At 42.2% G+C, this 24,247-nt stretch overlaps 32 pseudogenes; all 32 read left to right on the top strand.

Moving 5' to 3' along the window:
- The first annotated feature begins 191 nt into the window (after positions 1-191).
- Positions 192-310, top strand: LOC130703262 (5S ribosomal RNA; annotated as a pseudogene).
- A 346-nt stretch (positions 311-656) lies between these two features.
- Positions 657-775, top strand: LOC130703263 (5S ribosomal RNA; annotated as a pseudogene).
- Positions 776-1,120: 345 nt separating this feature from the next.
- LOC130703264 (5S ribosomal RNA) lies at positions 1,121-1,239 on the top strand (annotated as a pseudogene).
- A 345-nt stretch (positions 1,240-1,584) lies between these two features.
- LOC130703265 (5S ribosomal RNA) lies at positions 1,585-1,703 on the top strand (annotated as a pseudogene).
- Positions 1,704-2,048: 345 nt separating this feature from the next.
- LOC130703266 (5S ribosomal RNA) lies at positions 2,049-2,167 on the top strand (annotated as a pseudogene).
- Positions 2,168-2,512: 345 nt separating this feature from the next.
- Positions 2,513-2,631, top strand: LOC130703267 (5S ribosomal RNA; annotated as a pseudogene).
- Positions 2,632-2,976: 345 nt separating this feature from the next.
- On the top strand, positions 2,977-3,095 carry LOC130703268 (5S ribosomal RNA; annotated as a pseudogene).
- A 344-nt stretch (positions 3,096-3,439) lies between these two features.
- Positions 3,440-3,558, top strand: LOC130703269 (5S ribosomal RNA; annotated as a pseudogene).
- A 715-nt stretch (positions 3,559-4,273) lies between these two features.
- LOC130703258 (5S ribosomal RNA) lies at positions 4,274-4,392 on the top strand (annotated as a pseudogene).
- Positions 4,393-4,737: 345 nt separating this feature from the next.
- Positions 4,738-4,856, top strand: LOC130703271 (5S ribosomal RNA; annotated as a pseudogene).
- A 345-nt stretch (positions 4,857-5,201) lies between these two features.
- Positions 5,202-5,320, top strand: LOC130703272 (5S ribosomal RNA; annotated as a pseudogene).
- A 345-nt stretch (positions 5,321-5,665) lies between these two features.
- On the top strand, positions 5,666-5,784 carry LOC130703273 (5S ribosomal RNA; annotated as a pseudogene).
- A 345-nt stretch (positions 5,785-6,129) lies between these two features.
- Positions 6,130-6,248, top strand: LOC130703274 (5S ribosomal RNA; annotated as a pseudogene).
- Positions 6,249-6,593: 345 nt separating this feature from the next.
- Positions 6,594-6,712, top strand: LOC130703275 (5S ribosomal RNA; annotated as a pseudogene).
- A 345-nt stretch (positions 6,713-7,057) lies between these two features.
- Positions 7,058-7,176, top strand: LOC130703276 (5S ribosomal RNA; annotated as a pseudogene).
- Positions 7,177-16,470: 9,294 nt separating this feature from the next.
- LOC130703278 (5S ribosomal RNA) lies at positions 16,471-16,589 on the top strand (annotated as a pseudogene).
- Positions 16,590-16,934: 345 nt separating this feature from the next.
- LOC130703279 (5S ribosomal RNA) lies at positions 16,935-17,053 on the top strand (annotated as a pseudogene).
- A 345-nt stretch (positions 17,054-17,398) lies between these two features.
- On the top strand, positions 17,399-17,517 carry LOC130703280 (5S ribosomal RNA; annotated as a pseudogene).
- Positions 17,518-17,862: 345 nt separating this feature from the next.
- LOC130703281 (5S ribosomal RNA) lies at positions 17,863-17,981 on the top strand (annotated as a pseudogene).
- A 345-nt stretch (positions 17,982-18,326) lies between these two features.
- Positions 18,327-18,445, top strand: LOC130703283 (5S ribosomal RNA; annotated as a pseudogene).
- A 345-nt stretch (positions 18,446-18,790) lies between these two features.
- LOC130703284 (5S ribosomal RNA) lies at positions 18,791-18,909 on the top strand (annotated as a pseudogene).
- A 345-nt stretch (positions 18,910-19,254) lies between these two features.
- LOC130703285 (5S ribosomal RNA) lies at positions 19,255-19,373 on the top strand (annotated as a pseudogene).
- Positions 19,374-19,718: 345 nt separating this feature from the next.
- Positions 19,719-19,837, top strand: LOC130703286 (5S ribosomal RNA; annotated as a pseudogene).
- Positions 19,838-20,182: 345 nt separating this feature from the next.
- On the top strand, positions 20,183-20,301 carry LOC130703287 (5S ribosomal RNA; annotated as a pseudogene).
- A 345-nt stretch (positions 20,302-20,646) lies between these two features.
- LOC130703288 (5S ribosomal RNA) lies at positions 20,647-20,765 on the top strand (annotated as a pseudogene).
- A 345-nt stretch (positions 20,766-21,110) lies between these two features.
- Positions 21,111-21,229, top strand: LOC130703289 (5S ribosomal RNA; annotated as a pseudogene).
- Positions 21,230-21,574: 345 nt separating this feature from the next.
- Positions 21,575-21,693, top strand: LOC130703290 (5S ribosomal RNA; annotated as a pseudogene).
- Positions 21,694-22,038: 345 nt separating this feature from the next.
- On the top strand, positions 22,039-22,157 carry LOC130703291 (5S ribosomal RNA; annotated as a pseudogene).
- A 345-nt stretch (positions 22,158-22,502) lies between these two features.
- On the top strand, positions 22,503-22,621 carry LOC130703292 (5S ribosomal RNA; annotated as a pseudogene).
- Positions 22,622-22,966: 345 nt separating this feature from the next.
- Positions 22,967-23,085, top strand: LOC130703295 (5S ribosomal RNA; annotated as a pseudogene).
- Positions 23,086-23,430: 345 nt separating this feature from the next.
- On the top strand, positions 23,431-23,549 carry LOC130703296 (5S ribosomal RNA; annotated as a pseudogene).
- Positions 23,550-23,894: 345 nt separating this feature from the next.
- Positions 23,895-24,013, top strand: LOC130703297 (5S ribosomal RNA; annotated as a pseudogene).
- Positions 24,014-24,247: the final 234 nt, after the last annotated feature.

Raw genomic sequence — 24,247 nt, 5'->3', positions numbered from 1 at the left:
AAAAAGAATGGTGCATTTCCGTGAGAAAAGTGACCTCTTTAAAGAAAGTGAATTTTATTTGTTTGCATTTTTGTGGTTGACCGAACGCGATGGTTACCAGTCCAATATCCTTAACTATATAAATCAATTGTACTTGTGCTGGTTTTAATGGACATTACTGGAGTGTATTCATTTTATTTTGGAACTGAATTGTCAACGGCCATACCACGTAGAACAAACCTTGTCTCGTCAGCTCCAGGAAGTTAAGCTACGTCGGGTTCCGTTAGTACCTAGATGGGTGACCGCTTGGGAATACGGGATGCTGTTGGCATCAAAACTTTTATATCCACCTAGCCGTTTTTGGATGAATCACAGGGAAGTACGAACCATCTCGCGGTAAATTCTAGTATTTTCTAAAACGCCACCTAGTGGTCAGTTTTGAAATTTCATCTTCTATAAACTAAAGGTATTTTAAAAATGAAATACAAAAAGAACGGTGCATTTCCGTGAGAAAAGTGACCTCTTTAAAGAAAGTGAATTTTATTTGTTTGCATTTTTGTGGTTGACCGAACGCGATGGTTACCAGTCCAATATCCTTAACTATATAAATCAATTGTACTTGTGCTGGTTTTAATGGACATTACTGGAGTGTATTCATTTTATTTTGGAACTGAATTGTCAACGGCCATACCACGTAGAACAAACCTTGTCTCGTCAGCTCCAGGAAGTTAAGCTACGTCGGGTTCCGTTAGTACCTAGATGGGTGACCGCTTGGGAATACGGGATGCTGTTGGCATCAAAACTTTTATATCCACCTAGCCGTTTTTGGATGAATCACAGGGAAGTACGAACCATCTCGCGGTAAATTCTAGTATTTTCTAAAACGCCACCTAGTGGTCAGTTTTTAAATTTCATCTTCTATAAACTAAAGGTATTTGAAAACGAAATACAAAAAGAATGGTGCATTTCCGTGAGAAAAGTGACCTCTTTAAAGAAAGTGAATTTTATTTGTTTGCATTTTTGTGGTTGACCGAACGCGATGGTTACCAGTCCAATATCCTTAACTATATAAATCAATTGTACTTGTGCTGGTTTTAATGGACATTACTGGAGTGTATTCATTTTATTTTGGAACTGAATTGTCAACGGCCATACCACGTAGAACAAACCTTGTCTCGTCAGCTCCAGGAAGTTAAGCTACGTCGGGTTCCGTTAGTACCTAGATGGGTGACCGCTTGGGAATACGGGATGCTGTTGGCATCAAAACTTTTATATCCACCTAGCCGTTTTTGGATGAATCACAGGGAAGTACGAACCATCTCGCGGTAAATTCTAGTATTTTCTAAAACGCCACCTAGTGGTCAGTTTTTAAATTTCATCTTCTATAAACTAAAGGTATTTTAAAACGAAATACAAAAAGAATGGTGCATTTCCGTGAGAAAAGTGACCTCTTTAAAGAAAGTGAATTTTATTTGTTTGCATTTTTGTGGTTGACCGAACGCGATGGTTACCAGTCCAATATCCTTAACTATATAAATCAATTGTACTTGTGCTGGTTTTAATGGACATTACTGGAGTGTATTCATTTTATTTTGGAACTGAATTGTCAACGGCCATACCACGTAGAACAAACCTTGTCTCGTCAGCTCCAGGAAGTTAAGCTACGTCGGGTTCCGTTAGTACCTAGATGGGTGACCGCTTGGGAATACGGGATGCTGTTGGCATCAAAACTTTTATATCCACCTAGCCGTTTTTGGATGAATCACAGGGAAGTACGAACCATCTCGCGGTAAATTCTAGTATTTTCTAAAACGCCACCTAGTGGTCAGTTTTTAAATTTCATCTTCTATAAACTAAAGGTATTTTAAAACGAAATACAAAAAGAATGGTGCATTTCCGTGAGAAAAGTGACCTCTTTAAAGAAAGTGAATTTTATTTGTTTGCATTTTTGTGGTTGACCGAACGCGATGGTTACCAGTCCAATATCCTTAACTATATAAATCAATTGTACTTGTGCTGGTTTTAATGGACATTACTGGAGTGTATTCATTTTATTTTGGAACTGAATTGTCAACGGCCATACCACGTAGAACAAACCTTGTCTCGTCAGCTCCAGGAAGTTAAGCTACGTCGGGTTCCGTTAGTACCTAGATGGGTGACCGCTTGGGAATACGGGATGCTGTTGGCATCAAAACTTTTATATCCACCTAGCCGTTTTTGGATGAATCACAGGGAAGTACGAACCATCTCGCGGTAAATTCTAGTATTTTCTAAAACGCCACCTAGTGGTCAGTTTTGAAATTTCATCTTCTATAAACTAAAGGTATTTGAAAACGAAATACAAAAAGAATGGTGCATTTCCGTGAGAAAAGTGACCTCTTTAAAGAAAGTGAATTTTATTTGTTTGCATTTTTGTGGTTGACCGAACGCGATGGTTACCAGTCCAATATCCTTAACTATATAAATCAATTGTACTTGTGCTGGTTTTAATGGACATTACTGGAGTGTATTCATTTTATTTTGGAACTGAATTGTCAACGGCCATACCACGTAGAACAAACCTTGTCTCGTCAGCTCCAGGAAGTTAAGCTACGTCGGGTTCCGTTAGTACCTAGATGGGTGACCGCTTGGGAATACGGGATGCTGTTGGCATCAAAACTTTTATATCCACCTAGCCGTTTTTGGATGAATCACAGGGAAGTACGAACCATCTCGCGGTAAATTCTAGTATTTTCTAAAACGCCACCTAGTGGTCAGTTTTTAAATTTCATCTTCTATAAACTAAAGGTATTTTAAAACGAAATACAAAAAGAATGGTGCATTTCCGTGAGAAAAGTGACCTCTTTAAAGAAAGTGAATTTTATTTGTTTGCATTTTTGTGGTTGACCGAACGCGATGGTTACCAGTCCAATATCCTTAACTATATAAATCAATTGTACTTGTGCTGGTTTTAATGGACATTACTGGAGTGTATTCATTTTATTTTGGAACTGAATTGTCAACGGCCATACCACGTAGAACAAACCTTGTCTCGTCAGCTCCAGGAAGTTAAGCTACGTCGGGTTCCGTTAGTACCTAGATGGGTGACCGCTTGGGAATACGGGATGCTGTTGGCATCAAAACTTTTATATCCACCTAGCCGTTTTTGGATGAATCACAGGGAAGTACGAACCATCTCGCGGTAAATTCTAGTATTTTCTAAAACGCCACCTAGTGGTCAGTTTTGAAATTTCATCTTCTATAAACTAAAGGTATTTTAAAACGAAATACAAAAGAATGGTGCATTTCCGTGAGAAAAGTGACCTCTTTAAAGAAAGTGAATTTTATTTGTTTGCATTTTTGTGGTTGACCGAACGCGATGGTTACCAGTCCAATATCCTTAACTATATAAATCAATTGTACTTGTGCTGGTTTTAATGGACATTACTGGAGTGTATTCATTTTATTTTGGAACTGAATTGTCAACGGCCATACCACGTAGAACAAACCTTGTCTCGTCAGCTCCAGGAAGTTAAGCTACGTCGGGTTCCGTTAGTACCTAGATGGGTGACCGCTTGGGAATACGGGATGCTGTTGGCATCAAAACTTTTATATCCACCTAGCCGTTTTTGGATGAATCACAGGGAAGTACGAACCATCTCGTGGTGAATTCTAGTATTTTCTAAAACGCCACCTAGTGGTCAGTTTTGAAATTTCATCTTCTATAAACTAGAGGTATTTTAAAACGAAATACAAAAAGAATGGTGCATTTCCGTGAGAAAAGTGACCTCTTTAAAGAAAGTGAATTTTATATGTTTGCATTTTTGTGGTTGACCGAACGCGATGGTTACCAGTCCAATATCCTTAACTATATAAATCAATTGTACTTGTGCTGGTTTTAATGGACATTACTGGAGTGTATTCATTTTATTTTGGAACTGAATTGTCAACGGCCATACCACGTAGAACAAACCTTGTCTCGTCAGCTCCAGGAAGTTAAGCTACGTCGGGTTCCGTTAGTACCTGGGAATCGCGATGAATTATAGTATTTTCTAAGACGCCACCTAGTGGTCAGTTTTGAAATTTCATCTTCTATAAACTAGAGGTATTTTAAAACGAAATACAAAAAGAATGGTGCATTTCCGTGAGAAAAGTGACCTCTTTAAAGAAAGTGAATTTTATTTGTTTGCATTTTTGTGGTTGACCGAACGCGATGGTTACCAGTCCAATATCCTTAACTATATAAATCAATTGTACTTGTGCTGGTTTTAATGGACATTACTGGAGTGTATTCATTTTATTTTGGAACTGAATTGTCAACGGCCATACCACGTAGAACACACCAGGTCTCGTCAGCTCCCGGCAGTTAAGCTACGTCGGGTTCCGTTAGTACCTAGATGGGTGACCGCTTGGGAATACGGGATGCTGTTGGCATCAAAACTTTTATATCCACCTAGCCGTTTTTGGATGAATCACAGGGAAGTACGAACCATCTCGCGATGAATTATAGTATTTTCTAAGACGCCACCTAGTGGTCAGTTTTGAAATTTCATCTTCTATAAACTAGAGGTATTTTAAAACGAAATACAAAAAGAATGGTGCATTTCCGTGAGAAAAGTGACCTCTTTCAAGAAAGTGAATTTTATATGTTTGCATTTTTGTGGTTGACCGAACGCGATGGTTACCAGTCCAATATCCTTAACTATATAAATCAATTGTACTTGTGCTGGTTTTAATGGACATTACTGGAGTGTATTCATTTTATTTTGGAACTGAATTGTCAACGGCCATACCACGTAGAACAAACCTTGTCTCGTCAGCTCCAGGAAGTTAAGCTACGTCGGGTTCCGTTAGTACCTAGATGGGTGACCGCTTGGGAATACGGGATGCTGTTGGCATCAAAACTTTTATATCCACCTAGCCGTTTTTGGATGAATCACAGGGAAGTACGAACCATCTCGTGGTGAATTCTAGTATTTTCTAAAACGCCACCTAGTGGTCAGTTTTGAAATTTCATCTTCTATAAACTAGAGGTATTTTAAAACGAAATACAAAAAGAATGGTGCATTTCCGTGAGAAAAGTGACCTCTTTCAAGAAAGTGAATTTTATATGTTTGCATTTTTGTGGTTGACCGAACGCGATGGTTACCAGTCCAATATCCTTAACTATATAAATCAATTGTACTTGTGCTGGTTTTAATGGACATTACTGGAGTGTATTCATTTTATTTTGGAACTGAATTGTCAACGGCCATACCACGTAGAACAAACCTTGTCTCGTCAGCTCCAGGAAGTTAAGCTACGTCGGGTTCCGTTAGTACCTAGATGGGTGACCGCTTGGGAATACGGGATGCTGTTGGCATCAAATCTTTTATATCCACCTAGCCGTTTTTGGATGAATCACAGGGAAGTACGAACCATCTCGCGATGAATTCTAGTATTTTCTAAGACGCCACCTAGTGGTCAGTTTTGAAATTTCATCTTCTATAAACTAGAGGTATTTTAAAACGAAATACAAAAAGAATGGTGCATTTCCGTGAGAAAAGTGACCTCTTTCAAGAAAGTGAATTTTATATGTTTGCATTTTTGTGGTTGACCGAACGCGATGGTTACCAGTCCAATATCCTTAACAATATAAATCAATTGTACTTGTGCTGGTTTTAATGGACATTACTGGAGTGTATTCATTTTATTTTGGAACTGAATTGTCAACGGCCATACCACGTAGAACAAACCTTGTCTCGTCAGCTCCAGGAAGTTAAGCTACGTCGGGTTCCGTTAGTACCTAGATGGGTGACCGCTTGGGAATACGGGATGCTGTTGGCATCAAAACTTTTATATCCACCTAGCCGTTTTTGGATGAATCACAGGGAAGTACGAACCATCTCGTGGTGAATTCTAGTATTTTCTAAAACGCCACCTAGTGGTCAGTTTTGAAATTTCATCTTCTATAAACTAGAGGTATTTTAAAACGAAATACAAAAAGAATGGTGCATTTCCGTGAGAAAAGTGACCTCTTTAAAGAAAGTGAATTTTATTTGTTTGCATTTTTGTGGTTGACCGAACGCGATGGTTACCAGTCCAATATCCTTAACTATATAAATCAATTGTACTTGTGCTGGTTTTAATGGACATTACTGGAGTGTATTCATTTTATTTTGGAACTGAATTGTCAACGGCCATACCACGTAGAACAAACCTTGTCTCGTCAGCTCCAGGAAGTTAAGCTACGTCGGGTTCCGTTAGTACCTAGATGGGTGACCGCTTGGGAATACGGGATGCTGTTGGCATCAAATCTTTTATATCCACCTAGCCGTTTTTGGATGAATCACAGGGAAGTACGAACCATCTCGCGATGAATTCTAGTATTTTCTAAGACGCCACCTAGTGGTCAGTTTTGAAATTTCATCTTCTATAAACTAGAGGTATTTTAAAACGAAATACAAAAAGAATGGTGCATTTCCGTGAGAAAAGTGACCTCTTTCAAGAAAGTGAATTTTATATGTTTGCATTTTTGTGGTTGACCGAACGCGATGGTTACCAGTCCAATATCCTTAACAATATAAATCAATTGTACTTGTGCTGGTTTTAATGGACATTACTGGAGTGTATTCATTTTATTTTGGAACTGAATTGTCAACGGCCATACCACGTAGAACAAACCTTGTCTCGTCAGCTCCAGGAAGTTAAGCTACGTCGGGTTCCGTTAGTACCTAGATGGGTGACCGCTTGGGAATACGGGATGCTGTTGGCATCAAAACTTTTATATCCACCTAGCCGTTTTTGGATGAATCACAGGGAAGTACGAACCATCTCGTGGTGAATTCTAGTATTTTCTAAAACGCCACCTAGTGGTCAGTTTTGAAATTTCATCTTCTATAAACTAGAGGTATTTTAAAACGAAATACAAAAAGAATGGTGCATTTCCGTGAGAAAAGTGACCTCTTTAAAGAAAGTGAATTTTATTTGTTTGCATTTTTGTGGTTGACCGAACGCGATGGTTACCAGTCCAATATCCTTAACTATATAAATCAATTGCACTTGTGCTGGTTTTAATGGACATTACTGGAGTGTATTCATTTTATTTTGGAACTGAATTGTCAACGGCCATACCACGTAGAACAAACCTTGTCTCGTCAGCTCCAGGAAGTTAAGCTACGTCGGGTTCCGTTAGTACCTAGATGGGTGACCGCTTGGGAATACGGGATGCTGTTGGCATCAAATCTTTTATATCCACCTAGCCGTTTTTGGATGAATCACAGGGAAGTACGAACCATCTCGCGATGAATTCTAGTATTTTCTAAGACGCCACCTAGTGGTCAGTTTTGAAATTTCATCTTCTATAAACTAGAGGTATTTTAAAACGAAATACAGAAAGAATGGTGCATTTCCGTGAGAAAAGTGACCTCTTTAAAGAAAGTGAATTTTATTTGTTTGCATTTTTGTGGTTGACCGAACGCGATGGTTACCAGTCCAATATCCTTAACTATATTGTCACGGACGGATCTTGTACCAAGATAGAGACGTCGTGCTTCAGATTAAAAGATAATGTGTATTTCACCAAAAGGATTAATAACACAACTGCAAACTAATTGCCCTAACCAATTAATCAAAAAGCCACACAGAAGTGCAATATCGCCCCTTTTATATCCGGCGACGAGGGTGGTGCTCCAATGGACGGCCATAATTGGGGCGGGATTTCCGTCCTAGCGCTGTTGTCGCTACTGCAGTGGCGAATCGGATATTGCCAACGTAACATCCCCCTCCTTAAGTCGCGACTCGTCCCGATCGCGTTTGTGTCGAATTCTAAAATGTAATTTTTTTATTTTTTTTTTTTTTTTTTTTTTTTTTTTTTTTTGTTACGGGGAAGAGAGGGATTACACAACATGGACTTTACTTATAAAAGGGGATAAAGTAAATAAAAGCATTTTCTACGAACAAAAGTTTGGGCAGCTGCCGCGCCATCTAGCGCTCGCGGTACAAATACTCATCGGCCAGCCAAGAGATGGCGTGGGCGAGTTAGCGTCCTTTTCCACCCACGCTATTCAGTCTGTTCTTAACTCTCGATCCTACAAGACACCGTGCCCGCTGCTTTTCTAAAGTGCCGTTCTAGTGCCGATGTTTGTGTGAGTTTAACAAATAAATGGAGTGAAAGGAACCATCAATTACTACAAAGTAATGTGAACACCAAAAAGAGTAAGTAAAAAAAAATCAGACTACTGTGGGACTACAAACACACATAAAATTACTCCAATGCAGGTAGAATTACACTTCCTCCTCTATCAACGCTTCATGTGTCGCAAGGCGGCGTTCCAATTCAGCCACTCGGTTAGATAGATTTCCGAGCGTGAAAAGGGCATAGCGGCGAGAGAAGAACGCGAATAATGATAGGCCGGTACATACAGCCAGCAGTACGGCGACCCATTCGTAGGGGTAACGAATTGTCCCTAGATGATCGACGCCTTTTCTCTCTTGCTCCTCTTCTTCCAATGAGCGTAAGTGTTGTGCCATCAGGGAAATCCGTGCTTGCGTCATCGTGCGGCGAGATAACAACGTGCCATTGTTCCAGTCCGTGATATAACGAGGCCGTAGGTTTGTGATATCAGGTGCCTTGTCCTCTTGCCACACTTGTCCTTCTTCCTCTAATTCGGCTAAAGAAGGGAGCGTTCTATTGCTTGAAGAATGGCGGATATTTTTCTTGAGGCTGGCTTGGAAGATCCAGTCATCTGTATATGCCGAACAGGACATGGGCACTTCGAATATGTCGAACGACTCTCGTTTGATTATCGTATTTGACGTTCGTCGATTACTTGGACAGGATATCGTAATTGTAGTATCTTTGACGGCAGAAAAACCCCAGCGACGGTTTCCCAAATACGCCGTCTGTTGTCCATCCCATTTTGACAATTTGGTTGCACAATTCTTATGACTTAATTCTTCATCTTTTAAAAATAGGGCCATGGCACATCCCGGCTCGCGGTGTTTTTTGTTGATGGCTCTACTTATTGGACAAATTGCCGTGGGCGATGTTAAGCAACGAGACGCGTCTTTTGCTGATAGTTCCACAAATGTTTGCTGGTCGGTTGCCACAGCCAGATACGGTGGTAAAGGATGAAATTGGGCACCTTGTGTCGCATCATTTACCGGGCGCGGCAGACTAACCACTTCGTAAAGCGTAAAGCTAAATGGAAATTCAAACACAGGTAAGTGAATAAAGATCCTTAAAAAGTCATCTACCGCGGCTACTAAAACTGTGGCTTCTTTATAGAATTTCCAAACATCACCCATTTGGATTGAAGGACTCAGCGTCCAACCCGTTGGCAAGGTGTTTTTCACTTCTTTTAACACTAACTCTACTTGCTTAGGCGGAAAAAGCGTAGCTGGTAGCCTTTCTGTCGCCATTGTCGCTAGTCCAACGGCGAAATTGGTCACCGATTCGTCTATCCAAGCGAGGGATTTCTGAACGTGTCGAAAGACATTATCGATTTTCTCGGTGGCTGACGCTTGCCGCTCCATCTCTTGCTGAAAACTTCCAACTTGTTGGCTGACCTTCCATGCTTCGGCTTCGACGTGGTTAAAGGCGACCCGTAACTCTCCGATGGCTTTTGCTGCAGCCTGAGTTTCCCACAAGGTTTCATTAATTAGAGATGCGTGAACCTCCATGGCGTGCACAATTGACGTGGTTTCTGTGGATAATTTGTTTATTCTCTCGTTCACGTGTTCTAGGTCTTCCTGCGTGGCTACTCCAAACAGCCAGTTTAGGATCTTTCCTCCGCCATCAGCTATCGCTCTCTTCCTTCTTGGATCATTTATTCCAACGGCCTCCTTCAACTCATTAAGTCGTAGATGGCTTTCACGCAGTTTTGCTATTTCTACCTGTGTGCGAACATTCAGCTGCCGCCGAAAACGTTCTTTGAATTTGTCTTCCAAGGCGTCGTTCCGGTAAATCAATGTACCCATTCGCACTTCTAATATAAACTGTAATTGTTTAATGACTTTTTCTAGCGTGTCGAAGGTGAAGTCGGAGACAACTATCCATTCTGAGTCTGAGAAGGCTACATCTTTTTCGGGTTTGAAGATTACTCCTTGGTAGGCCACGATCTCTTTTGCCGATATTTTCAACGGTGCGTTTAGTGTCAAAAACAAAAGGAAAAATGGTAGTGCTAGTATGAATTGCTTCCTCGGTATCCTTCCTCGGGCCGATCGTCTTAAACCAGTCCCATCCGGGGTTGCTGTTGGTATTCCTGGTTCCGGTACCGTCTCCTCTGCAGGCGGGGTCCCCACGCATGCATCACTTTCCTGATTCCGTTGACCATCGTCAGTTTCCGGGGTCGCTGACCCTTCTGGGGCGGCAGTTGGCGACGCCTCGTGTAAGTTAGATCGTGACGTTTCCGGGGATACATCCTTGCTGTCCGGCTTGGGGAGCGGTGGCGGAGTTCCAACGACATCAATGAATGATTTCATACGCTCGACATGTACTATCTCTGTTTTGGGCGAGCGGCCTAGGCGTATTTCGTAGTTGCTTGGGGTGGTCTGGCGTACCACTTTATATGGACCATACCATCGATGCAAAAGTTTTTCCGACCTTCCTACCTTTCGAATAGGTTTGTACACCAGAACTTCGTCTCCAGGCAGGTAAGTGGGTGCTTCTCTCCTTCTTTTGTCATATTGTTCCTTTTGGTCACGGTGTATAAGGGCTGCGCGCTCCTGTACTAACAATCGTGCCTGTTGGAGACGTTCGATTGCCCATTCGGTCGGATCCCTGCCCTTTGGCGACGCAGGGTTGGGATCCGCGCCCACCATAGCGTCGATGGGGAGAACGGCTTCTCTCCCATACACCAAGTAAAATGGCGTCTTTCCGGTGGTCTCTTGACGGCTGGTATTGTACGCGAACGTCACGTAGGGTAGTGACTCATCCCAGTCCCGATGATCTGAGCTGACATACATTGAAAGCATGTCAGACAGCGTGTGATTCAGCCGTTCCACCAAGCCGTTCGCTTGCGGACGATAGGCCGTTGTCATACGGTGGTTAGTCTCCATGGCCTTCACCACATGTTGGGTGAGTTCTGCGATGAAACAGCGGCCTCTATCCGTAGTTAGCTGGCGCGGGGCGCCATGACGTAACAACACACTTTTTACTAGGAACTCGGCCACTTCTTTGGCGTCGGCAGTCGGAAGCGCTCTAGTTTCTGCCCATTTCGTAACATAATCTACTGCCACGACGATGTGTTTGTTCCCCATTTTTGATAGTGGGAACGGTCCCAGGATATCTATTCCCAATCTTTCAAACGGACGTTCTGTTTTTATTACTTCCATGTACCCGGCTGGCCGCTGGTACACTGACTTACGTGATTGGCATTCTCGACAACTGCGAACGAATCTACTAACGTCTTCGTCCATTTTCCACCAATAGTAACGAGCTCGCACTTTCGCTAGAGTGCGTCTCAATCCGAGGTGTCCAGCCGTGATGTCATGATGGCAAGCGCGCATAACCTCTTCTATGAATGTTTGGGGTACACACAGTTTTAGGAGTCGTCCATCATCGAGGATCTTCTCGCGGAATAACAGGCCATCTTGAATCCGATACTGCCCTCGGAGTTTTCCTCGTTTGATTGCAGCAAACACTTGATCCCATTCCTCTTGCTGGGCGCGTTGTAATTTCTCTTTATTGTCATGATCGATACTTAAGGCTGCCACTATGCAGGTTAGTGACACATCTGTTTCTGTGACAATGTTGACTGGATAACGCGATAACGTGTCCGCATCCGTATGCAGTCTACCGTTACGGTGTACAATCCTTAGTAAAAATTCTTGTAATTGCAGGCTCCAACGAGCCAAACGTCCGGCCAGATCCTTTTTACTTAACAGCCAACAAAGCGCGTGATGGTCAGTCACAACCACGGTCTCAATTCCCCAAATGTAGCTTCTAAATTTCTTCACCGCCCAGACCATCGCGAGGCATTCTTTTTCCGTGATGGAATAATTGTTCTCGCCTTTTGTCAAGAGGCGACTCGCGTAGGCGAGGGGTCTCTCCACGTTGTCGATGCGTTGTAGCAACACCGCTCCAAGACCGTAATCGCACGCGTCAGGATGGATCTCGAAAGGTTTGGAAAAATCAGGATAGGCTAACGTAGCGGCTCTGATCAGTGCTTGTTTTAATAAATTGAAGCTTTCTTCTTGAGGTTCTTGCCATATAAAGCATGCCCCTTTTTTAAACATGTCTGTTAGGGGTTTAGCAGTGTGCGCAAACTGCGCAATGAATCGCCTGTAGTACGAACAGAGTCCGATAAAGCTCCTAACACATTTTAGTCGGTCAGCGGGTTTATGAAAGGAACACGGAGACGGAAATTTTTCAATTGCCTTTAGTTTTTCTGGGTCTGGGCGTATGCCTTCCCCGCTGATTACGTGCCCTAAGGTTTTTACTTCCCGGGCTGCAAATTGGCACTTTACTAGTTTGATCTTTAATCCAGCTTTGTGTAAGGCACTCAGTACCTGCCGGAGTCGTATTAGATGTTCCCTGGTATCCCCCGCGTAGATGATGATATCGTCTAGGTAGACGAGGCAGATCGTCCAACGGAGCCCGGCTAGTACCAGGTCCATCATCCGTTGGAATGTTCCGGGAGCGGAAGCTAATCCAAACGGCATTACCAAAAATTGGTAGAGCCCGTCGGGCGTGATAAATGCTGTTTTGGCTTTATCAGCTTCGTCCATAGGCACTTGCCAGTATCCGCTTTCTAAATCCATTGTCGAAAAAATGCAGGCGTTCCCCATCCTGGCTAGGGTTTCCTCAATCCGCGGTAGTGGGTAAACATCTTGCACAGAGACGACGTTTAGCTTCCGATAGTCCACGCAGAATCTCCAATTTCCATCTTTCTTTTTCACCAAGACAACTGGCGATGCCCAAGGGCTGGTGGAAGGCTCAATGACACCTTTTTCCAGCATCTCGTCGACCTGTCGCTGTACAATGGCTCGTTCTTTCCATGCGCTTTTGTACGGAGGTTGGTGAACTGGTGGTGTGTTACCCGTGTCGATTCGATGCTTGGCCACACGACAAACTCCCAGCTCACTATCGGCCAGCGCGAAACATGAATGAAATTCTTCTAACAGGTCAATCAATCTCTCTGTTTCTGGGGGTGATAAGCTTTCGGCAATCCTAGCCCTGAATGTCTCCCTGGGAATAGGGGCGACGCTGGACGGAGAGAACTTTCCTCGACTGAGTGCCATTACGGCTAGATTCTCCTTGTCATCCTTTATTCCCATTTTCTCTTCCTCATCTATTGTCACCACAACAGGTTCTATTTCTTCCATCTGTCCCAAAACGGTCCCCTCTCGGATATAGGCTCTCTGGTACGTTAAGTTCACAACAAACACTCGGTTTAGCGGGGATTCACTGGACACAAGTACCTTCCCAGTAGTAATGCCTTTGACTCGAGCTAACTTGTCCGAAGGCTCTACCATCCAAATGTTTTTCTCTTGTGCGGTAAGCTCTACTTCCACTAGAGCAAAGGTTCTCGGTGGCAGCATTCTTCCTATCTTGGCTATCAGCTTTGGAGGCGAGATTATCTCCTCGTTGATTACATTCACTGGCAATTCACCTAGAGATGCCACTGCCCCCGTCTTCTTGTACTGAACCACCAATCGCTCAAACTGGCTTAAAAAATCGTTCCCTAACAGTAGTTCTATTCCTTTCATTTCCAAGAGAATGATTTTTCCACTGGCCTTGTGGCCCCGATGTTCAATTTCCAACTGAATGGCACCAAGAGGTTGTGTACTTTGACCATTTACCATAATGATGGCCGGTCCTTCCCATTCCACCAACGGTGCTTTTAGCTTTTCTTGCAGGCTTGGCGAAGCAACTGAAATTACGGCTCCAGTATCAATAACTGCCTTGACGGCCAATCCCTTACAGTTGACTTCTTCGAATATGAGACGCGGAGAGTAGGTCAAATAGATCGGTACGTTTTCTCCTTTATCCTTTATGCCCTCTTCGACTTTACAATTCTCTTCCCCCTTTTCTCCGAGCGATTCCATCTCACAGCCGGCCCCTTTGTCTTCATTTTCAGCCTCCTTAAGCTCATCTTTCTTCTTCCCTTTTTCTTCGAGTGAAATCATTCCCACCGCCATTTGACCCTGATCACGGTCCGCTGGAGGTCTAGAAACCGTTCTAGGGCTACGACTTTCCCTACTATCGTCCCTATTATAACGCGAGCGTTCTCGACTTATGTTTCTCCTCCCATCTTGGCTTCCATCTCGTCTCGAGTTCTCACGTCCGCGTCGGTCCACATCACGTCCATCTGGTCTCCTTTCGTTCTCCCTTCCTTCCCGACTGGGTGTTGGTGATCGTGGCCTTATATTACTCAAATCGGTCTCACAGTTACGAGCAATATGACCGGAGCGTCCGCATCGGTGGCAGATTGGCCTTCCGTCTGCTGTTCGGGAGGGTTTAGGTTTCTCCCCTCTCCCTCCCAGGCGTAGTTGTTTAGTGCCTCGTTCCAGCTCTTCTATCCGAGCTGCCATATCGCGTATTAAATTTTTTAACTCGTCATGCGACCCTTGGCGCGTGCCGTCTCGCTTTGCGTCGTACTCGTAGGCTTCTTGTTTCAACGGAGTTTGCCTTTCTTCGGAGTCAGCATACGTGACTCGCTTGGGTGGAATAGGATCCTTCGCTTGTCCCATAAAATTAACTGCCTGATTTGGTTTCTCTGAATCCTCATATGCCCTAGTATAAATCTTGAGTGCTTTCAAAAATTCATCTGTCGTCCGGGGCTGTTTAATGGTCATTTCTCGCTTCAAAGGCTGATTAAGCCCACGCAACAGATAATCTATTTTCTTCGCTTCAGGCATCCTTGGGTTCAACCTACGGCACTGATTTAGCACGTCGTAGAAATATCCTACGACCGTCTCCGAGGCCTCCTGTTTTCGGCTACGTAGCCTAGCTTTATGATAACGGTCGAAATCCTCCGATCGAAATGTATCTAAAAATCGGGTTCGTAGGCCCCTTATCCCGGGTTCGGCATCATCCGGAGCAACATCGTCCCAGACCACCTCCCCTAATTGACAAGCTAGCCAATCCTTTGCTGTACCTTCTAAGAATAAGCCAAAGTATTCCGCTTTCTCAGCGGGACCCCATCCATTGAAATTGGCGGTCCTCTCGAAACGTTCCATCCATTCAGCGGCATCGTCGTCTGGTCCTCCGCGGAAGACTGGTGCTTCACGATACTGCGATGGATGAGCCGGTGCACGTTGAACGGCTCCTCCTGCCTGTGCAGGCGCACGGGCGGGAGGTCCATCATTTCCTCTAAATTCAGCACGCTGGGCCATTTCAAGCGTTGGTACTATCACGAGTGGTAAAGCTCCAGAAAAATCGTCTAACCCCTTATCACTTCCTTCCCTTGAGCACTCGTTAAAGATTCCTTGCTTTTCGGCTACCTCCTGTTGCTCCCTCGGATCAATACACGTTTGTTCTCCTACACCACTATCTCTCGATCTTGCTTCCTGAACGAGCTTCCGATACCTACAAGAGGAATTTGTCCTCGCGTTCGATTCTCCGATCGGGTTCAGTGATACGATTTCTCTTCTCGAAATGGTATGGCCGATCGCTTGGGCAGTCTGTGCCCCTACTCCTGTAACTCTCTTTAGAGCTTCCGCCTGACTTCCGTCAAGACCAACGCTGCGTTGTCCTTCCCCGCTTATCGGGGACGCGGCTAACCCTCGTAAACGCCTGCTCTGCCTAGGCGGATCCGTACTCATCCACCGAGCTACGTCTCTCTCTCCCACCCAATGGTAGGCCTGTCGGGCTTTTACTACGCGCTTTCAACAACTTACTCGGACGGGTCTTCAACCTAACAGCGAATCAAGGAAATCGGCCAGGTCTGTGGTCCTGTACCACGGCAATTTAAGGCACTTTCTAGCCGGCCGGTCACACTTCCCAAGGACCCCTAAACAGCACCTGCCTCCAAGTTCCTTATTCCAAAAACTCCCCAAGACCCGTGCGAAAAGAACAACAATTGCGCTTACCTTACTCAGCCTAACAGGTGTTACCCTGCATCTCCACCATGTCACGGACGGATCTTGTACCAAGATAGAGACGTCGTGCTTCAGATTAAAAGATAATGTGTATTTCACCAAAAGGATTAATAACACAACTGCAAACTAATTGCCCTAACCAATTAATCAAAAAGCCACACAGAAGTGCAATATCGCCCCTTTTATATCCGGCGACGAGTCTCGCGATGAATTCTAGTATTTTCTAAGACGCCACCTAGTGGTCAGTTTTGAAATTTCATCTTCTATAAACTAGAGGTATTTTAAAACGAAATACAAAAAGAATGGTGCATTTCCGTGAGAAAAGTGACCTCTTTAAAGAAAGTGAATTTCATTTGTTTGCATTTTTGTGGTTGACCGAACGCGTTGGTTACCAGTCCAATATCCTTAACTATATAAATTAATTGTACTTGTGCTGGTTTTAATGGACATTACTGGAGTGTATTCATTTTATTTTGGAACTGAATTGTCAACGGCCATACCACGTAGAACAAACCTTGTCTCGTCAGCTCCAGGAAGTTAAGCTACGTCGGGTTCCGTTAGTACCTAGATGGGTGACCGCTTGGGAATACGGGATGCTGTTGGCATCAAAACTTTTATATCCACCTAGCCGTTTTTGGATGAATCACAGGGAAGTACGAACCATCTCGCGATGAATTCTAGTATTTTCTAAGACGCCACCTAGTGGTCAGTTTTGAAATTTCATCTTCTATAAACTAGAGGTATTTTAAAACGAAATACAAAAAGAATGGTGCATTTCCGTGAGAAAAGTGACCTCTTTCAAGAAAGTGAATTTTATATGTTTGCATTTTTGTGGTTGACCGAACGCGATGGTTACCAGTCCAATATCCTTAACTATATAAATCAATTGTACTTGTGCTGGTTTTAATGGACATTACTGGAGTGTATTCATTTTATTTTGGAACTGAATTGTCAACGGCCATACCACGTAGAACAAACCTTGTCTCGTCAGCTCCAGGAAGTTAAGCTACGTCGGGTTCCGTTAGTACCTAGATGGGTGACCGCTTGGGAATACGGGATGCTGTTGGCATCAAAACTTTTATATCCACCTAGCCGTTTTTGGATGAATCACAGGGAAGTACGAACCATCTCGTGGTGAATTCTAGTATTTTCTAAAACGCCACCTAGTGGTCAGTTTTGAAATTTCATCTTCTATAAACTAGAGGTATTTTAAAACGAAATACAAAAAGAATGGTGCATTTCCGTGAGAAAAGTGACCTCTTTCAAGAAAGTGAATTTTATATGTTTGCATTTTTGTGGTTGACCGAACGCGATGGTTACCAGTCCAATATCCTTAACTATATAAATCAATTGTACTTGTGCTGGTTTTAATGGACATTACTGGAGTGTATTCATTTTATTTTGGAACTGAATTGTCAACGGCCATACCACGTAGAACAAACCTTGTCTCGTCAGCTCCAGGAAGTTAAGCTACGTCGGGTTCCGTTAGTACCTAGATGGGTGACCGCTTGGGAATACGGGATGCTGTTGGCATCAAAACTTTTATATCCACCTAGCCGTTTTTGGATGAATCACAGGGAAGTACGAACCATCTCGCGATGAATTCTAGTATTTTCTAAGACGCCACCTAGTGGTCAGTTTTGAAATTTCATCTTCTATAAACTAGAGGTATTTTAAAACGAAATACAAAAAGAATGGTGCATTTCCGTGAGAAAAGTGACCTCTTTCAAGAAAGTGAATTTTATATGTTTGCATTTTTGTGGTTGACCGAACGCGATGGTTACCAGTCCAATATCCTTAACTATATAAATCAATTGTACTTGTGCTGGTTTTAATGGACATTACTGGAGTGTATTCATTTTATTTTGGAACTGAATTGTCAACGGCCATACCACGTAGAACAAACCTTGTCTCGTCAGCTCCAGGAAGTTAAGCTACGTCGGGTTCCGTTAGTACCTAGATGGGTGACCGCTTGGGAATACGGGATGCTGTTGGCATCAAAACTTTTATATCCACCTAGCCGTTTTTGGATGAATCACAGGGAAGTACGAACCATCTCGCGATGAATTCTAGTATTTTCTAAGACGCCACCTAGTGGTCAGTTTTGAAATTTCATCTTCTATAAACTAGAGGTATTTTAAAACGAAATACAAAAAGAATGGTGCATTTCCGTGAGAAAAGTGACCTCTTTCAAGAAAGTGAATTTTATATGTTTGCATTTTTGTGGTTGACCGAACGCGATGGTTACCAGTCCAATATCCTTAACTATATAAATCAATTGTACTTGTGCTGGTTTTAATGGACATTACTGGAGTGTATTCATTTTATTTTGGAACTGAATTGTCAACGGCCATACCACGTAGAACAAACCTTGTCTCGTCAGCTCCAGGAAGTTAAGCTACGTCGGGTTCCGTTAGTACCTAGATGGGTGACCGCTTGGGAATACGGGATGCTGTTGGCATCAAAACTTTTATATCCACCTAGCCGTTTTTGGATGAATCACAGGGAAGTACGAACCATCTCGCGGTGAATTCTAGTATTTTCTAAAACGCCACCTAGTGGTCAGTTTTGAAATTTCATCTTCTATAAACTAGAGGTATTTTAAAACGAAATACAAAAAGAATGGTGCATTTCCGTGAGAAAAGTGACCTCTTTCAAGAAAGTGAATTTTATATGTTTGCATTTTTGTGGTTGACCGAACGCGATGGTTACCAGTCCAATATCCTTAACTATATAAATCAATTGTACTTGTGCTGGTTTTAATGGACATTACTGGAGTGTATTCATTTTATTTTGGAACTGAATTGTCAACGGCCATACCACGTAGAACAAACCTTGTCTCGTCAGCTCCAGGAAGTTAAGCTACGTCGGGTTCCGTTAGTACCTAGATGGGTGACCGCTTGGGAATACGGGATGCTGTTGGCATCAAAACTTTTATATCCACCTAGCCGTTTTTGGATGAATCACAGGGAAGTACGAACCATCTCGTGGTGAATTCTAGTATTTTCTAAAACGCCACCTAGTGGTCAGTTTTGAAATTTCATCTTCTATAAACTAGAGGTATTTTAAAACGAAATACAAAAAGAATGGTGCATTTCCGTGAGAAAAGTGACCTCTTTCAAGAAAGTGAATTTTATATGTTTGCATTTTTGTGGTTGACCGAACGCGATGGTTACCAGTCCAATATCCTTAACTATATAAATCAATTGTACTTGTGCTGGTTTTAATGGACATTACTGGAGTGTATTCATTTTATTTTGGAACTGAATTGTCAACGGCCATACCACGTAGAACAAACCTTGTCTCGTCAGCTCCAGGAAGTTAAGCTACGTCGGGTTCCGTTAGTACCTAGATGGGTGACCGCTTGGGAATACGGGATGCTGTTGGCATCAAAACTTTTATATCCACCTAGCCGTTTTTGGATGAATCACAGGGAAGTACGAACCATCTCGTGGTGAATTCTAGTATTTTCTAAAACGCCACCTAGTGGTCAGTTTTGAAATTTCATCTTCTATAAACTAGAGGTATTTTAAAACGAAATACAAAAAGAATGGTGCATTTCCGTGAGAAAAGTGACCTCTTTCAAGAAAGTGAATTTTATATGTTTGCATTTTTGTGGTTGACCGAACGCGATGGTTACCAGTCCAATATCCTTAACTATATACATCAATTGTACTTGTGCTGGTTTTAATGGACATTACTGGAGTGTATTCATTTTATTTTGGAACTGAATTGTCAACGGCCATACCACGTAGAACAAACCTTGTCTCGTCAGCTCCAGGAAGTTAAGCTACGTCGGGTTCCGTTAGTACCTAGATGGGTGACCGCTTGGGAATACGGGATGCTGTTGGCATCAAAACTTTTATATCCACCTAGCCGTTTTTGGATGAATCACAGGGAAGTACGAACCATCTCGCGATGAATTCTAGTATTTTCTAAAACGCCACCTAGTGGTCAGTTTTGAAATTTCATCTTCTATAAACTAGAGGTATTTTAAAACGAAATACAAAAAGAATGGTGCATTTCCGTGAGAAAAGTGACCTCTTTCAAGAAAGTGAATTTTATATGTTTGCATTTTTGTGGTTGACCGAACGCGATGGTTACCAGTCCAATATCCTTAACTATATAAATCAATTGTACTTGTGCTGGTTTTAATGGACATTACTGGAGTGTATTCATTTTATTTTGGAACTGAATTGTCAACGGCCATACCACGTAGAACAAACCTTGTCTCGTCAGCTCCAGGAAGTTAAGCTACGTCGGGTTCCGTTAGTACCTAGATGGGTGACCGCTTGGGAATACGGGATGCTGTTGGCATCAAAACTTTTATATCCACCTAGCCGTTTTTGGATGAATTACAGGGAAGTACGAACCATCTCGTGGTGAATTCTAGTATTTTCTAAAACGCCACCTAGTGGTCAGTTTTGAAATTTCATCTTCTATAAACTAGAGGTATTTTAAAACGAAATACAAAAAGAATGGTGCATTTCCGTGAGAAAAGTGACCTCTTTCAAGAAAGTGAATTTTATATGTTTGCATTTTTGTGGTTGACCGAACGCGATGGTTACCAGTCCAATATCCTTAACTATATAAATCAATTGTACTTGTGCTGGTTTTAATGGACATTACTGGAGTGTATTCATTTTATTTTGGAACTGAATTGTCAACGGCCATACCACGTAGAACAAACCTTGTCTCGTCAGCTCCAGGAAGTTAAGCTACGTCGGGTTCCGTTAGTACCTAGATGGGTGACCGCTTGGGAATACGGGATGCTGTTGGCATCAAAACTTTTATATCCACCTAGCCGTTTTTGGATGAATCACAGGGAAGTACGAACCATCTCGTGGTGAATTCTAGTATTTTCTAAAACGCCACCTAGTGGTCAGTTTTGAAATTTCATCTTCTATAAACTAGAGGTATTTTAAAACGAAATACAAAAAGAATGGTGCATTTCCGTGAGAAAAGTGACCTCTTTCAAGAAAGTGAATTTTATATGTTTGCATTTTTGTGGTTGACCGAACGCGATGGTTACCAGTCCAATATCCTTAACTATATAAATCAATTGTACTTGTGCTGGTTTTAATGGACATTACTGGAGTGTATTCATTTTATTTTGGAACTGAATTGTCAACGGCCATACCACGTAGAACAAACCTTGTCTCGTCAGCTCCAGGAAGTTAAGCTACGTCGGGTTCCGTTAGTACCTAGATGGGTGACCGCTTGGGAATACGGGATGCTGTTGGCATCAAAACTTTTATATCCACCTAGCCGTTTTTGGATGAATCACAGGGAAGTACGAACCATCTCGCGATGAATTCTAGTATTTTCTAAGACGCCACCTAGTGGTCAGTTTTGAAATTTCATCTTCTATAAACTAGAGGTATTTTAAAACGAAATACAAAAAGAATGGTGCATTTCCGTGAGAAAAGTGACCTCTTTCAAGAAAGTGAATTTTATATGTTTGCATTTTTGTGGTTGACCGAACGCGATGGTTACCAGTCCAATATCCTTAACTATATAAATCAATTGTACTTGTGCTGGTTTTAATGGACATTACTGGAGTGTATTCATTTTATTTTGGAACTGAATTGTCAACGGCCATACCACGTAGAACAAACCTTGTCTCGTCAGCTCCAGGAAGTTAAGCTACGTCGGGTTCCGTTAGTACCTAGATGGGTGACCGCTTGGGAATACGGGATGCTGTTGGCATCAAAACTTTTATATCCACCTAGCCGTTTTTGGATGAATCACAGGGAAGTACGAACCATCTCGTGGTGAATTCTAGTATTTTCTAAAACGCCACCTAGTGGTCAGTTTTGAAATTTCATCTTCTATAAACTAGAGGTATTTTAAAACGAAATACAAAAAGAATGGTGCATTTCCGTGAGAAAAGTGACCTCTTTCAAGAAAGTGAATTTTATATGTTTGCATTTTTGTGGTTGACCGAACGCGATGGTTACCAGTCCAATATCCTTAACTATATAAATCAATTGTACTTGTGCTGGTTTTAATGGACATTACTGGAGTGTATTCATTTTATTTTGGAACTGAATTGTCAACGGCCATACCACGTAGAACAAACCTTGTCTCGTCAGCTCCAGGAAGTTAAGCTACGTCGGGTTCCGTTAGTACCTAGATGGGTGACCGCTTGGGAATACGGGATGCTGTTGGCATCAAAACTTTTATATCCACCTAGCCGTTTTTGGATGAATCACAGGGAAGTACGAACCATCTCGCGATGAATTCTAGTATTTTCTAAGACGCCACCTAGTGGTCAGTTTTGAAATTTCATCTTCTATAAACTAGAGGTATTTTAAAACGAAATACAAAAAGAATGGTGCATTTCCGTGAGAAAAGTGACCTCTTTCAAGAAAGTGAATTTTATATGTTTGCATTTTTGTGGTTGACCGAACGCGATGGTTACCAGTCCAATATCCTTAACTATATAAATCAATTGTACTTGTGCTGGTTTTAATGGACATTACTGGAGTGTATTCATTTTATTTTGGAACTGAATTGTCAACGGCCATACCACGTAGAACAAACCTTGTCTCGTCAGCTCCAGGAAGTTAAGCTACGTCGGGTTCCGTTAGTACCTAGATGGGTGACCGCTTGGGAATACGGGATGCTGTTGGCATCAAAACTTTTATATCCACCTAGCCGTTTTTGGATGAATCACAGGGAAGTACGAACCATCTCGCGATGAATTCTAGTATTTTCTAAGACGCCACCTAGTGGTCAGTTTTGAAATTTCATCTTCTATAAACTAGAGGTATTTTAAAACGAAATACAAAAAGAATGGTGCATTTCCGTGAGAAAAGTGACCTCTTTCAAGAAAGTGAATTTTATATGTTTGCATTTTTGTGGTTGACCGAACGCGATGGTTACCAGTCCAATATCCTTAACTATATAAATCAATTGTACTTGTGCTGGTTTTAATGGACATTACTGGAGTGTATTCATTTTATTTTGGAACTGAATTGTCAACGGCCATACCACGTAGAACAAACCTTGTCTCGTCAGCTCCAGGAAGTTAAGCTACGTCGGGTTCCGTTAGTACCTAGATGGGTGACCGCTTGGGAATACGGGATGCTGTTGGCATCAAAACTTTTATATCCACCTAGCCGTTTTTGGATGAATCACAGGGAAGTACGAACCATCTCGTGGTGAATTCTAGTATTTTCTAAAACGCCACCTAGTGGTCAGTTTTGAAATTTCATCTTCTATAAACTAGAGGTATTTTAAAACGAAATACAAAAAGAATGGTGCATTTCCGTGAGAAAAGTGACCTCTTTCAAGAAAGTGAATTTTATATGTTTGCATTTTTGTGGTTGACCGAACGCGATGGTTACCAGTCCAATATCCTTAACTATATAAATCAATTGTACTTGTGCTGGTTTTAATGGACATTACTGGAGTGTATTCATTTTATTTTGGAACTGAATTGTCAACGGCCATACCACGTAGAACAAACCTTGTCTCGTCAGCTCCAGGAAGTTAAGCTACGTCGGGTTCCGTTAGTACCTAGATGGGTGACCGCTTGGGAATACGGGATGCTGTTGGCATCAAAACTTTTATATCCACCTAGCCGTTTTTGGATGAATCACAGGGAAGTACGAACCATCTCGCGATGAATTCTAGTATTTTCTAAGACGCCACCTAGTGGTCAGTTTTGAAATTTCATCTTCTATAAACTAGAGGTATTTTAAAACGAAATACAAAAAGAATGGTGCATTTCCGTGAGAAAAGTGACCTCTTTCAAGAAAGTGAATTTTATATGTTTGCATTTTTGTGGTTGACCGAACGCGATGGTTACCAGTCCAATATCCTTAACTATATAAATCAATTGTACTTGTGCTGGTTTTAATGGACATTACTGGAGTGTATTCATTTTATTTTGGAACTGAATTGTCAACGGCCATACCACGTAGAACAAACCTTGTCTCGTCAGCTCCAGGAAGTTAAGCTACGTCGGGTTCCGTTAGTACCTAGATGGGTGACCGCTTGGGAATACGGGATGCTGTTGGCATCAAAACTTTTATATCCACCTAGCCGTTTTTGGATGAATCACAGGGAAGTACGAACCATCTCGCGATGAATTCTAGTATTTTCTAAGACGCCACCTAGTGGTCAGTTTTGAAATTTCATCTTCTATAAACTAGAGGTATTTTAAAACGAAATACAAAAAGAATGGTGCATTTCCGTGAGAAAAGTGACCTCTTTCAAGAAAGTGAATTTTATATGTTTGCATTTTGTGGTTGAC

This window comes from Daphnia carinata, chromosome 10 (genome assembly GCF_022539665.2).
Source record: "Daphnia carinata strain CSIRO-1 chromosome 10, CSIRO_AGI_Dcar_HiC_V3, whole genome shotgun sequence".
Taxonomy (NCBI): domain Eukaryota; kingdom Metazoa; phylum Arthropoda; class Branchiopoda; order Diplostraca; family Daphniidae; genus Daphnia; species Daphnia carinata.
Note: the sequence above shows the minus strand (reverse complement) of the source record. Positions and strands in the feature narration are given on the sequence as shown.